General features: G+C 40.9%; 1 protein-coding gene across 1 annotated transcript in view; it reads left to right on the forward strand.

Moving 5' to 3' along the window:
- The window catches only part of CHRDL1 (chordin like 1), a 149967-nt gene that overhangs the window by 65556 nt on the left and 72107 nt on the right, over nt 1-12304 (forward strand). The window lies entirely within an intron of this gene.

Genomic DNA, 12304 nt, shown 5'->3' on the forward strand with positions numbered 1-12304 from the left:
TAGGAGTGCTCTACAGAGTGTACTCGGGAAATGCTGGTGTGGGCAATACAAAAGAATACTTGACTGCACTCTCCGCTGTCTCAGCCACACGCCTTGCATTGTTTCTGTAAATGCTGCCTTAGGATAATGACTAATTTGTCCATTTCAAAGGATCATTGACCTTCAAAAGCAAAAAGGCTGGTTCTCAAAGGATTAGAACTAACCAAGTAATAGTAGAACTCATTCTTAATTTATTTAAAGAGAAGAGGAAGGGATGAGTGACACATGTTACCACAAAACCTATCATTAAGAATTGGCTGTCATGCAGAATAGTTGATTAAACATTTTCATTTCAACTACAAGACTATTTATTACATTGTTGAGTAATTTGAAATTAAAAATAAACATAATATAATAGCAAAGAAATAAGACAAACCTATCAAATTCACTACAGAGGGGGTTCTTTTGTTGGGCTATAAAATCCAAGTTCAGATGAGGACTCAGATTCGGGACTTGGCCCCTGAAAACAGGTATTTGTGTTTATCTTTTTCCCCAGTTGTTGGACTGGATTTTAGTGGACTTCTCTAGCCCTCATGTTTTGTGGCTCTTAAGTAAAATGAAAGACCTAAGTGTGAATCCTTGCTTTGACACCTCTGGCCTTTATTCCCATCTGTCAAGAGAGGAAGACATTTCCAGTCTCTTCTGGGGGATATATATGGAAATCCTATAAGGCCTATGTAATGATATTGGAATGGTCTATGAGCTCAATAATGGAGTTGTTGATATACCTCTTCAGTAGAGTGGAAGAAGACATTTTGACAGGACAGAACCTTGAGGTTCCCTCCAAAAACTGGACTATGGGACGTGTTCTCTGATAAGTGCTTCTAAGCACACAGGAAGGTAAAACTGAACAGGCATAACCCTAGAGCCCTAGAAACTAGAATGAGTTGCCTACAGAATTCCAGTCCTGCTGAGGTAAAATTCACAGGTCCCTCATTTTGTATTGACATAGTGGGGGCACTTTTTTTGGTTCATGAAACATTTTGAGAATATGATAAAATCCATAGGCCCTCTACCCAGAAGAATGCATGTGCACTGATACAGTCAAAATTTTGTAACTCACTTCATAATCCCTTCTGAGGGTCATCCTTATTTCTTTCCACATCTCTGAGACTAATGATGAAATACTTTGGCCCTGGTTGTACACATTTATATATTTTTTTAAAAAGCTCTATTCATTGTTTTTCTATTACAGCTGTCCCACTTTTTCCCCAGTTGTCCCCCCCACCCCACCAAACCCCCCTCCCACAGCCAATCTGCATCCTGTTGTCCATGTCCATGGGTCATTTATATTAGTTTATTGACTAGACTCTTCCCATTCTTTCTCCCCTTCTCCCCCTTCCCCCTCCCCACTAGTCACTGTCAGTCCATTCCTTGTTTCCATGCCTCTGGTTCTATTTTGCTCGTTTGTTTATGTTGTTCATTAGGTTCCTGTATTAGGTGATATCATATGGTATTAGTTTTTCACTGCCTGGCTTATTTCACTAAGCATAATTCTCTCTAGTTCCATCCACATTGTCGCAAATGGTAGGAGTTCCTTCTTTCTTTCTGCTGCATAGTATTCCATTGTGTAAATGTACCACAGTTTTTTGATCCACTCATCTACAGATGGGCACTTAGGCTGTTTCCAGCACTTAGCTATTTGTAAATAGAGCTGCTGTGAACATAGGGGTGCATAGGTTCTTTGGAATTGGTGTTTCCGGATTCCTTGGATATAATCCTAGCAATGGAATCGCTAGATCAAAAGGCAGTTCCATTTTTAGTTTTTTGGGGAAATTCCATACTGTTTTCCATAGTGGCTGCACCAAGAAGACAGACAATCCAATTAAAAAGTGGGCAAAGGATCTGAACAAACACTTCTCCAAGGAGGACATACAGAGGGCCCATAGACATATGAAAGAATGCTCAACATCACTAGCCATCAGAGAGATGCAGATTAAAACTACAATGAGGTATCACCTCACACCAGTCAGTATGGCCATCATCAACAAATAACAAGTGCTGGCAAGGATGTGGAGAAAAAGGAACCCTAGTGCACTGTTGGTGGGAATGCAGACTGGTACAGCCACATTTATATCTTAACAGAATTAATAATAGACTTTCAACATTGAAGCATCTATCCTTATTTGAATGTTTGTTCCTCCTTTCCAGTGATAGAGCCAGATAGAGAAGTCAATATATAAGCCATGCCTCCCTTGCACATATTGATCCCTTAGCAAGCAGTACACGTGTGATCACATGCTGGACCTCAGGGTACAGAAAGACCATTAGAGTTGTTGCAAGCAATCAGTGTGTTTGGTGAATGGTGAGGGCTGGGTAGGATATAAGTAAGCAAAGGGTACCCTGTGGGGGTGGCTGGGTCTAGCATGAATCAGGGCAGAATTCGCAAGAAACACAGTGGGGGGAGGGAATGGCTGGTCTAAAGTAGAGCATTCTTTAGCCAGGGGCTTCATTACTGTGACCAGGCCATGCTGGGCCATGTCTTGATGCTGCTCCATACCTAGAGCTTCAGCCCTTGGATGCTTTCCCACAGGCAGGTAATTGACACTCCAAGGCTGTAGATTTGCTGCCTGTAAAGCAGCAAATCACAAGCTGAGTGCCATTTTCAGAGTTGGTAGGACCTTTATGAGATGTAGTAAACTCTGGACAGTGGACTGCTGGAGTGGACCTAGTTATAAATCTTTTTTTGCCATCAGATAGAATGCATTTGGTAAGCTGGAAATAACCATAATAAATAATTGGCTGTGTTTAATATAGCTTCTTTCCTCCTTGAGCATTTTCAAAACGTATAGTATTGTTTGTTCTTACTATGTTTCTGTGAAGTAGAAGCAGGTGATGTGATTACTCCCAACAAACATACACATACAAATGCACAAATTTTTCAGAAACTGAGGCCCAGAGGTGAAAAATGACAGCAATCTCATCACACAGCAAGTCAATGGCACAACCCAGCCAAGAACACATGTGTTCCCCTTTCCCCCAATTCAAGTGCTCAGTCTGTCAGCACCTTTGCTTCATAGAGCTGTGATCTTCTCTTATACAAACACTTTCTTCAAGCCATCCTTCCCAGCATCTGTCTGACAAGGTGGCATATTCAGGCATGGCCAGCTACTGACTGACAGCAGTTGAAACATTAACAGAAGTGGGATGAAAAACAACCCACAGATGGGTTCTGGATGAGGAGGGGAAGAGCTGGGATTACATCAGGGTGTGAGCTTTCAGGGCCCTCTTCCACTCTCTTCTCTCCAGCTGGACCTGCACATGACTTTTTTCTCTCACTTGGCACCTTCTTGGTTGGGACAGTGTGTTGTGTCTGTCTGTTGAACTGCAGAGTGATTGGCTAAATCTGCTGCAAGAATTTCCTGGCCTGAGATCCCACTGGGGGTTGGGCCAGGGGTGGGAGTAAGGAGGCCATTCATTTTGCTGAAGGTGTGGGTTCACACAGAGTCTCCATGAAGATTCCAGGCAAGACAATTCTCACCCTCATTGGTCCTCTCCTTTAGCTCAGCTGTCTGGCTAACCCACCCCATCTTCCAAGGCAGGTGGGTACCATGACCAGGAAGCACAGACAAAATCAAAATTATGACTTGGGGTTGATGTCATTGAATCCTTTGTGGTTCCTCCTTTCCTTTCAATTAACCTTTCTCTTCTTTACCAGCCTCCCAGTCACTAGGTACACAGCACCTCCATTTGTTCAGGCCTGCTCCACTCTGATATGCAGCCTCTGTGTCTGCATTGTAGGATGTTTAGCAGTTTCCTTTATTTGATAAGAGCTTCATTGGGATATAATTCACATACTGTTTACCCTTTTAAAGTGTATAGTTTATTTTTTTTAGTGTATATACAAGGTATTGTAACCATCACCAGTATCTAATTTGAGAATAGATTCATCATCCCCAAAAGAAGCCCCATACCCACTACCAGTCATTCTCTATTCATCCTTCACTGCAGCTCCTGGCTTCCATTGATCTACTTTCTATCTATTTGGATTTGCCTAGTTTGGTTATTTCATATAAATGGAATCATATAATACATGGCCTTTTTGTCTGGCTTCTTCCTCTTTGCATGTTTTCAAGGTTTATCCATTATAACTGAATACTATTGTTTTGCATGGATATATATTTTGTTTATCCATTCATCCATTGATGAACACTTGGGTTGTTTCCACCTTTTGAATATTGTGAACAATGCTGCTATGAATATTCATATACAGTATCTGTGTGAGTTGTTGCTTTCAATTCTCTTGGGTATATACCTAGCAGAGAAATTACTAGTTAATGTGGAAACTGTTTGTTTAACTTTTGGAGTAATGTCTGTCCAAACTGTTTTCTAAAGCAGCTGTACCATTTTACATTTTTACATTCCCATCGGCAGGGTATGCAGGTTCCAATTTCTCTACATCCTTGCCAATACTTGTTAATATTGTCTTTTTTATTATAGCTATCATAATGGGTGTCGTCGTCGGCAGCCGTCTGTCTCGAGAGACGATGGTGTAGCTTCTTAAGAGTCTATCTGCACCGCCGAGAATGGTTGTGCAGTCCGACTCGGGAGTGACACGGTATCTGTCTCCTCCCGTGTTGAATCGACATCTTGCGATGACGCTGGAGTGTCCTCTCCAGTGAAGCTGAAGCTACAGAGCCTCGAGAGACGATGGGGTAGCTTCTTAAGAGTCTATCTGCACCGCCGAGAATGGCTGTGCAGTCCGACTCGGGAGTGACACGGTATCTGTCTCCTCCCGTGTTGAATCGACATCTTGCGATGATGTCCTCTCCAGTGAAGCTGAAGCTACAGAGCCTGGGCAGGGTGATATGGAGGGTCTGCTGTTGCCCATGCAGCAGACCCCCCCTCTCTTCGCAGCTGAAGGATCCAAGGGAAAGACGGAGTCAATACAGCTTGGCTTCAGGTGCGCCGCGGGAGTTGCCGGTATTAACTACAACGTCAAACCGCCTTAGGGACTCCGGCTCCAGATTTTCTGTCGGGGTTTACTCCCCTAGCCTTTCCCCTGAAGAGGTATGCCGCAAGGCGGCGGAGGTTTTTTGGAATCAGAGTTTTCCTTCTCTGATGTGCCCTGACTGGAAGATCGAACCAGCGACACTTAGCTCGCAGACCGACGCTCAATCCACTGAGCCAAACCAGCCAGGGACATAATGGGTGTATAGTGGTAATATTTTGTCTCCCACTCCCAAGGCTTTGCTCTTTACTGAGGGACTGTTCCAGTCTTCAGTACTCATTACTGTGCTTGAACTAATGCTTGAATCTGGGGCCATGTCACGTACTCTGGCAGTGCAGAGGAAGAGAATTTAGAGACAGTGAACTTTCCAGCCTTGTAAACTGCGCTGTAGAAGGAGCAGTCAGCTGAGAGAAGATGCATAAAAGAGTTTCTTAGTGAACATGATGGCTCAGAAGTTACTCTCTAGTCACCACTCAGAATCTGGCAATATTTGAAAAGTTCTACAGGGCAGTAAAAAACAGTCTGCTTGGGCTTCCATAAGAAAAATACCATAGACCGAGTGGCTTAAACAACAAACATGTATTTTTCACAGTTCTGGAAGCTGGAAAATCCAAGGTCAGAGTGTCAGCAGATTTGGTGTCTGGTGAGAGCCCACTTCCTGGTTTATCAACAGCCACCTTCGTGCTGTGTTCTTACATGTCAAGAGCAGAGATCATCTCCCTCTTGCCTCATCTTATAAAGGCACTAATCTCATTCATGAGGGCTCTGCCATAATGACCTCATCACATCTCAAAGACCCCCACCTCAAAGTACCTCACAGTGGAGATTAGATTTTCAACATGAATTTGGGAAGGACACAAACATTTGGTCTACTGCAGGCACTCTAAGGACAGACAGCCCCACATCTATTTCCTTAGCCTTTTTTCTGTCTTCCAGAAACATTATTATTTATAGCTAACAGTAATATAATAATGGCAGCATTTATTAAGCATTAATTTGCACCCAGTACTGTGCTACACATGTTATATCTTACCTTCTTTGCTCCTCACAACAATTTAATAGATAGGTACTATTATCAGCCCTATAGGTGGGGAAACAGGCTCAGAAAAGTAGAGTGATCTCCTTAGCTAGTAAGTGTTAACTAATTAATAGTGAAGCTGGAATTTGAACCCCAATGGGACACTTCATAGCCATACCTTTGCTCCCACTAGGACATATCTTGGAGGCTGTTATTTTCATTAAGCTCCCACATGTAAGCCCTAAGTTCTGGAAAGTTTCAGACGCCTTGCACTGTTATTCTACAGCCTTATTATGGATAAAGATGCAAAGTCCCATGTTATAATTTAATTATCTAGAAAACTAACTTGTTTTCAAGAATTGTCTTCTGTTGGCACCTTAGTATGAATTAGTTAAGAGACAAATCCTAAGCTTCCCTAACAGGACATCAATGTGATGGGCCACAGGAGAGTTAACTTTTTTTATGGCAGAGTAGAATTTGGGGAGATCTGGTTATCATAGGTCTCTGCCCAAGGAAAGTGGGTCTATTTAAGTCAGGACTGTGAGAGGTTCGGGGCAAAAAAGAAATGATAGTGGTTGGAGTGCTAGAAGGAAGAAATCTAAACAGTAGATATCATTGACTTAGCTGGTGTCCCCATTTAAAGCAGTACCTTTGCTTTTAGTGAACATCCCCCCCAGAAAAAAAAAAAAAAAACTCAGCTGAACCCACATGGCCTCATAGAGAGTGAGCACTGTTCCTTTTTGAAGGGGACTGCAGATGCCCATTACTTGGGATGTGTCACACCCTTGCTGTACACTCTGACCTAGCCTCACCAAGATGCAGTGCCTAGCTGTCCCTCCACTACAACGGCTGTACTTGGAGAAGTGCAGGTGGTTACACATTTTGAAACCATGTGTTTTAGAAAGCAATGTAACTCTCCCCAAAGGTGTTGAATAGCACCAGCAGGAGAGAACCATCTCACTGCAGTCTGATTCTGACCACAGAATCTGTCTCATTCATAGGATAGAGCTGGGCTACTATGACCAGTTTTGTAGCATGATTTTCTAGTGTTGGAAGGGGCCCAAAATGATCACCTAGTATAGCCTCTGGCCTATAAGTAGAATTTTTTTTTTCCTATGTGAGCACTTCAAATTTAATTTTTGAATGAGAAATACAGTTGGGAATGCTTTCTAATGTCTAATCTGAATCCTTAGTGATATAGTTGACACTCCTTCCCACTTGACATCATTTGGAAATTTGTAATAATTTTACCTCTCTTCCATTCTTGACCCTCACATGTTATTTAAATATGTTGTCATCTAACACCTTCTTACGCTGGCCCCTCCAATGAAAGCAGGGTTCCCCTTGAAGTCAAGGACATGTCTTATTTACCTTTGTAGCTCTAACCTAGCTTGGTACTAGCTATTGTCCAGAAATAGTTGGGGAGCTATTAGTGCCAGGTAAAGTAATACACCTCCATAAATATTTGTTAAATGAAGAAGGAAGAAAGAGGGAAACAGTATCTTAACTGTCTTTATCCCCACAGCACCTACCTACCATACAAAGCAAGTACCTTTTAACTAATTGTCCAGTCATCCATGGAAACAAGGGAAATCCTTGCATGGTTTTCAAGTTTATAGTTTCCTTCTATGTGCCTTCTTTTAGACCAGCACCATTTACCATTTTACCATTTACTGTGAATTTGGCTATGTATCACATACTTTTGAGTTATTAAAATAAATTATCTTTAAGCCTCACAGCCATATAAGGTAGATGGCGCACTCATTTTAAAGATGAGGAAACCAAGGTGCAAAGAAATAAGTAGCCTTCCCAAGGTCACAGAGCCAAGACATGCCAAAGCCAGGTTTTGTACCTAATGTTTGTGGATCCCAGAGACCAGGTTCAAGTATTTTTGCTTGCATTGTTATGAAATACAGAGCTGAAAAATATTGCATGTGATCAGTACCATGCCCCACGACTTTGTTTCCTAGCTCTTTTGCTATTGTCTCCTTGTGTTTCTGAGATCTAGGGTCAAGCCTTTTCAACTATGCAGTTCTTGTGTTGTTTGTTTGTTTGTTTTGAGAGAAAGAGGGAGAAATTTGTTGTTGCACTTATTTATGCATTCATTGGTTATTTCTTGTATGTGTCCTGATCAGGGATTGAACCAGCAACCTTGGTGTATCCAGATTATGCTCTAACCAACTGAGCTACCCAGCCAGGGTATACAATTCTGTTTTATTAAATGTGTGTGTCTGTGTGTTTGTCTCATGGTAATTAAAGGGAACATAACTTCTTCTTTCAAGCATGTTACCCTCATCTCCACATCCCCCTTCACCACCATCTCCAAAATTACCTGTAGATGTGCTGGGACTACACCAGTAGAATGACTGTGAACCAGACCAGAAATATAAGCATCAGGCTTTCAACACAAGAAATGTCCAAACCTATAGAGAATATACATAAGAGTTCATTTAAGACAAACTGATGACATTGCTGGGAAGCAAGGTCTCAAATGCTCCAGAGACTGACAGTTTTGCAGTTTCTTTTATACATTTGCAATTAAGGAGAGAATGTAAGGGAGATTATATGAAGATTGGAGAAAGCCATGCCATATTGGTTTATAGGATTATTAACATTCTGTGCTTCCTTGAGGGTGGTTATGCCTCCCAAGGGTCTGAAAAAGAGGCATTTCAAAGCTTGTGTCAACCTAAAATAAACAAAAACAATGGAAAGGGCTCACTTAAGGAAAAAATTAACCTTTTAGTAAGGAACTGAGCTGCCCTGTTAGGAATTTATGATGGGATCACCTTGTGAGGATACTTACCCTTTTTACATCCACAAGATTCAGTCATCAAAAGTAAAGTAGGAACCCAATTAACATTAGCAAGGGCAAAAGAAGGGAGGGCTTGGAGTCAAGGAGATTAACAATTGACCCCTGGGAGCTCTGGACAGGTTTGTATTTATTGTATTACACTGGGAGCTTATTTGTCTCTAGATAAACAAGTAGCCTTTCTGACTAGCCAAGAACTGCTCCACTAAGAGAATAGACATTTGAGGGTAAGGAGAGTGGAGAAGGGAATAACCAGCATGAGGATTTTGGGTTCCAGAGGATGGGAAGAAGGATAGTGCCAGGAGTGGAGAGAATGGTATACCAAAGGAAAAGATAGAACCACAGACTTCTTAGTGAAATTTGCCAGTTTCTCTAAGGAAAAAAAGAGAAAAAGCCTGTGTTTTTTTCACACTAAGACATTAGTGACAATATGTAGCCTCTCACAGAAGTTTTAGAATTACAAAATCTGATTGGAAAAAAGCAAACATATACCCCAAAGAAATGGACTTTTAGTGATGGTATTTTAGGCACCTATGGTAGAAAGGAGGTAAAGGATATTTAGGATAAGAGCGTTTTCTGAACATCCCAGAAAGCATAGTTCTACTTACATAGAGGTGTGGGCAAAAGTAGCTTTGCAGTTGTTCATATGGAAAATAAAACCTACTTTTGTCTTCCCCACCTTCATGTATAAGACCATTCTTCCCTGAGGGAGAAGAAACAATTTCTTTTCCCAGCACAACTCTAGTCAGATGCCTTAGTGCTTTTTCTTGTCTGCTTGCCCTATGATGTCCTCCTTCACATCTCAGTGCTGTGTGGGATTTGACTGGAAACACAGGAGATGGCTGAAGCCAGATGCCATGCAGCCTGGTCATTTGTGCTGTAGCATTTTCCTAGGGGCCCTGAAGCCAGCTTCCCTTTGACTGATTTTATACCAGTTTTCAGCCAGGAACACAATGTGTTTCAAGGATAGTTGGTTAGAAGGCCAGTCACCTTGGAAAATTTGTGCTTTTTTGCATGCTGTGTTGGTCCTCTGAAAATGCAAGGGGAAATTTGAGTCCCACATCTTATTATTAGATAGAAATATTGAGAACCAAGTAGAGAAAGTGGCTTGTGCAAGGATATGAAGAGTGGATACCAAAGGTTGGGTTATGACTCAGTGATCCTGCCCCCAGCTTTAAAAAAAAAATTCTTTAGTACAAATTGTATGTATTTAAGGTATAAAACATGCTGATTTGGTATGCATATCCATATTTAAAAGATTACTATACTCAAGCTAATTAGCATCATCTCACATAGCTACTATTTATTTTGTCATGAGAGCACCTGCAATCTACTCTCTTAGCATATTTCCAGTATAACAATATAGTGCTATTAACTATAGCTCATCATGCTGTACATTAGGTCTCTAAACTTATTCATCTTGCAAAACTGCAACTTTGTATCCTTTGACCACCATCTCCCAATTCCCCCTATTCCCCTTCCTTGGTAACCACTGTTCTATAATCTTTGCTTCTGTTTATTCAACTTTTAAAAATTTACATATAAATGAGATTATACAATCTTTTTTGTCCGTATTTGGCTTATTTCAATTAGCAAAATGTCCTTCAGGTTCATCCATATTGTTGAAAATTACAGGACTTATTTTTTAAAATGTATTTTATTGATTGTATTGTTACAATAGTTCCAACTTTCTCCCCTTTACTCCCCTTCACCCAGCATCTCTCTCCCCGAGCAATCACCCTCCAAGTCCATACCCATGGTTCATACATACAAGCTTTCCCGCTTCACCCTTTCATATATTCTTCTTCTTATTCTCTCTCTTTATTTTATTTTTTTAGTAAATATGTGATTAATTAATTATTTTAACAATAAAAAATAACTATCCCTCCCTCTCAGATATTAAGACCCTTGGTAATCTTGTAAAGGACAATGAGCGAAGGTATCAAGCTCCTCTAGCTGCTTCAAGCTGGACATGGTCATCGTCCTACCTACCCTTGGGTCCAGAAATCCCTATTAATAGTGGGGATGTGGAGGGGAGGGTGGCCTTCCCACATGGGGAAGGATCGTGCAGACTCCAGGTCAGTTGGCTGTCTCTGGACAATGGCGTGCTTGGTTTAACAGGCTGGCATCCTTGTTGTGTTCTGGGGGCAACAGATTTGGCAAAAAGGGTTAAAAGACATCGTTCAATCCATAACTACTACATGACAAAAGGCAGGGATTAATTTTTCAATGTTCCACATTAGGGGGGAAAAAAAGAAAAAAAAGGCTTCTTTGGAGGAAGGTATGCTAGGCACATCTCACCTATCCAAAACCCTTTTGCCCATTATACTTAGTTTGGGCTGAGGGAAATAGTTTAGGTTTCCCCCCTCTCAGACCTCTGCATCCTTTCTGTCCAAGACATTAGGATAGAAAAGAGAAACCAGTTTTAAAGTGAAGCCCACAGACCACCCCATTCTTCAACAACCCAGCCATTTAGTTCAGCCAAACCGTTGAGTCTCAGGAGGCAGCGCTGCAGAGAGGATTAAGTGAGGCTTATGCGTACAGACAATCACTCAGGTAATGCGGTCATAGGCTTATGCCCTTTGAAAAGAGAAAACACATGTTAACTTATGCAACATAACCCACAAACAAGTCTATAATCTGTAAGACTGTCTTATTGGAAAGACATCCAGTTGCAAGGCACTTGACATTCTACTTCCCTGCAACTTGAATATCTTTGATGATATCACAGACATGGTTTAATTTTCAAGTGAAACCATATTTTAAATGAAAAGAAACTTTTAAGATGGTTAGCTGCACTACTTTATAGTCTACCACTGATCATTGTGATTTTCCTTGAATAATGATTTTTCTCCCTAAGATTACCCTCCTTGTCATTAAAGGGACTACATTAAGTCCATTTTTAATTCACCCTGTTCATTTGCATAAATACAACAGGAGCAGCAAATGATCACTTATGATCTTTAGTTCTACTTTGCTGTAATTTACCCAAGGAATATTTAGGGTGACACTCAGTCTGCTCTTCAGGGTACAGAAGCTGAGCCACATACCTGGCATTCATCCTTGCCTGTACACACCTGCAGGACTTATTTTTTAAGGCAGAATAATATTCCATCTTGTGTGTGTATATGTATATATATATCCACAAATATATATCACAATTTGTTTATCCATTCATCCATCAACGGACACTTAGATTGTTTCTATATCTTGCTTATTATGAATAATGCTTCAATAAACATGGAAGCAGAGCTATCTTTCCATAAAAAATAAAGAGCATAAAGTTTGAGGTAGGAAAACTGTATTTGTCAGTTGACTCTTTCAATAAATAGCTGTATAGCATGGGCCAAAACTTTTGAGGCATCAGTAGCCTCATTTTCATAATTTTCACACCACTCCATTAGGGATAGTAAAAGAGTGAAATAAAAATAAATGGGAAGGTGTTAAATCTATTATGTAAAACTAGAATTAAGCATAACAGTAAGTA

The sequence above is a fragment of the Furipterus horrens genome, unplaced genomic scaffold (genome assembly GCF_987537825.1).
Source record: "Furipterus horrens unplaced genomic scaffold, mFurHor1.1.pri manual_scaffold_17, whole genome shotgun sequence".
Lineage (NCBI taxonomy): Eukaryota > Metazoa > Chordata > Mammalia > Chiroptera > Furipteridae > Furipterus > Furipterus horrens.